At 46.1% G+C, this 3,144-nt stretch overlaps 1 long non-coding RNA gene across 1 annotated transcript; it reads right to left on the bottom strand.

Annotated features, from left to right (window-relative positions):
- Positions 1-6: 6 nt before the first annotated feature.
- LOC108447828 lies at positions 7-3,144 on the bottom strand. Its single transcript, XR_001863525.1, has 3 exons — positions 2,662-3,144; positions 1,598-1,780; positions 7-1,136 (listed from the first exon to the last, which is right to left on the bottom strand). It is a non-coding gene; the product is annotated as an uncharacterized LOC108447828 (long non-coding RNA).

Below are 3,144 nucleotides of genomic sequence, written 5' to 3'. Positions count from 1 at the left end.
GCTGATCCATGTGCCTGTCTCCAGCCCCAGCCTCCTCAGCAGAAATAAAAGCAGGAATCCGTCATTAAAACGTTTTGCTGAGTCCCGCTGAAAGTTGCCTGGAAAATCTTTCCCTTTCAGGGATTTTCCATCGGGAATTAGCAGCAGGCGAGGGAAATGCTATGATACCTCAAGCACACAATCCAATAAAACCTTTGGAAGTATGAACCTTGAGCTGCCTGATCCATTTATTGGCGGTTGCTCCATGGATTTGCAGGAGGAAGGATGGGAAGCCCTGAACACTCCCCCTGCTGCTCTGGGAGGAGGGAGGGATGAATTCCCTGTTTCTATCCGCTGAAATTCCCTCTCCAGCTCTCCTGGGCACTGGGAGAAGTGCCTATTCCAGTCCTGATGGAAAGGGAGCAGGGAATCGTGGCCTTCCTGCAATTCCAGGGAGTCTTGGGGTCTCCTCCACACAGGGAGGATCCAAATGGGAGCAGTTTGGGGGTCACTGCTTGGGGTCCCACCTTTTAATGAGGAGAACATTGTGGGGAGCACTGAGTGCTTCAGCAGGGAATATTCCCAAATCCAGGGCTCACTGGGACCATGGATACATCACAGGAGCAGCACCTGTGTCCATGAAGGAATTCCCACTTTTCCAGCCTGGACCCATGCTCTAAAACCCCTCAGAGCTCTTCACAAGCAGGGAATCTGTCACCAGTTCCCAAGGATAATCCTGGAATGTCAAACCCTGGCTGGGACACAGGATCAGCATCACTGCCTGGAATTGGGTTGTTGTGGAAATTTTGCTGGATTTTGGGTTTTTTCAAGAAAACAGAGAGATCTCTCAAGGAGTTCAGATTCCCCAGCCATGAGAGTCCATTAGAGCCAACAAATTCCAGATTGCAGGGTCATTGCATACTGTTAATATCAATAAGAATTAATTTAATTATAATAAACTACCATTTAATTAATGAATAAATATTAATAACACTGATATTAATGTTAATAATCATTATCCAGAACTCTAATAACTAGAATAATAGTTAGAATAATATTCTAATAACTACATCTAGGGTTCTAATAATTCTAATAACTGACCTGTGGCAAACACTTCCCAATACACCTTTCCCACACTCTTTTCCAATGGAATCATTCTGTTTTAAAATCATGGAATCATTAAGGTTGGAAAAGACAGGGCAGGGACACCTCCCACTGTCCCAGGCTGCTCCCAGCCCCAATGTCCAGCCTGGCCTTGGGCACTGCCAGGGATCCAGGGGCAGCCCCAGCTGCTCTGGCAATTCCAGCCCAGCCCCTCCCCACCCTCCCAGCCAGCAATTCCCAATTCCCAATCTCCCATCCAGCCCTGCCCTCTGGCACTGGGAAGCCATTCCCTGGCTCCTGTCCCTCCAGGCCTTGTCCCCAGTCCCTCTGCAGCTCTCCTGGAGCCCCTTTAGGCCCTGCAAGGGGCTCGGAGCTCTCCCTGGAGCCTTCCCTTCTCCAGGTGAACATTCCCAGCTCCATTATTTTCTCTGGATTTATTTTATTCATTTGAAGTTCCCAAAAAATTGAAAATCCCCTAAGGACACACAAAGGAGTTTGGGGAATGCCGTCAGACCTGGATTAAATCTCCAGGATCCCGGATTCCACTTCATTAATTCAACTGGAGACAGGGAAATCCCACAACAGCCACAAGATTCCTGCTCCAAACCTCTCCTGCTTCCATGGAGTTGAGGCTGGGAATTCCTCAGGTCAGGAATATTTGATCCAACCAGCACCTGCAGCTGGCATTGTACCAAGGCTGGAAAAATCCATGTGGGAATAATAATAACAGCAATAATAATAGTAATAATAACTGTAATAACACTAATAATAATAATAACAGAAATTCCGACAAAGGTGACATTCTCCCCGCTGGATTCCGCTTTAGGAAGTGGAAAAACCTCCCAAAATCCATGGTGGAAAAGCCAAGGTTGTGCTCATCCAACACGTGTGAGCCAGCTCCTCAGAGACTGCAGCACTAATTAAATTAAGTATTAATTCACAATCTCAAATTAGTGCTGCACAAATATTTGTAAAGGCCAGTTCTGGGAATGCTGGAGGTGAGGAATGAAACCTTGGGGCCGATTCCTCCTCCAGCCCCAAATAAATGAAGCCCTTCCTGCTGCCTGGCTCTTTGGGAATTGGGAATTTTCCTTTCCTCCTGGATATGGATGATTTAGTTATTTATTTATTTATAAAGTCACCCTGGTCCTGCTCTTTTTGGGCTGCAAAAGGAAAGGCCCTTTTGTGGGATGTGTTTCACACTGAGGGGTTTTCCAGGCTCATTCCAGGCTGGGAATGTGGCTTGGAATATCTCAGGATTCCCGGCATGGGGGAGGGAGGGTATTTTATGCTGTGTTTTATTTTAATATTTAATAACACAGATAAAAAGAAATTAAAATATTTCATTGCCTGCTTTTCCCCACCAGAGGTTCATGGAAACTTCCCAATCCATTTCATACTGGAAATATTCATTTGGATTCTTCCTGGTTTTATTTTATTTGGGTTTGGCTTTTTAATTTTAATTTGCCATTCCAAGCCTAATTGCAGCAATAATTAACTAATTAATTAATTAAAGCAATCCAGGTGACTCTGGCTCTGTTCCAGTGGTTTTAATTCCGTTCTCCAGGTCCATCTCACCTGAGAAATCTTTGATTCCTTGAGCAGGAAATCTTGGATTTGGAGAAATGCCAAGAGATTCATCCTTTGATTTCATGGATCTTGGGAATGGTGGAGATACACAAAGAGCCTGAAATTCCTGGTTCCAAGCATGAGGAGCTGCTGGACATCAGTGGGGAAAACACCTGTGGCCACCACCAAAACAAATCCCACCACGGAATAACTTGGCTCAGCTGGATTTCCCTGCAAGTAGGAACGTGTCCCTTCTGCTGGATGTCCAATTCCATCCTGGAACATGGTCCTTCATCCCACTCGATCATTTTCCTCAGGCACTTGGAAAACTGGGCAGGTTGGGAATCTCCTCCTTGTCTGTCCATCCCAGCTGGAATTGTGGGATGAGCTGGTGGATTTGGGACCAACATCTCCAAAAGGCTGAGGGTGCAGCAGAGGGGATCAGATCCCATCCCATCCCATCGATTCCATCCCATTGATTCCATTCCATCC

The sequence above is a fragment of the Corvus brachyrhynchos genome, unplaced genomic scaffold, assembly GCF_000691975.1.
Source record: "Corvus brachyrhynchos isolate BGI_N302 unplaced genomic scaffold, ASM69197v1 scaffold245, whole genome shotgun sequence".
Classification (NCBI taxonomy): Eukaryota; Metazoa; Chordata; class Aves; order Passeriformes; family Corvidae; genus Corvus; species Corvus brachyrhynchos.
This window is presented reverse-complemented; position numbering and strand designations above follow the sequence as displayed.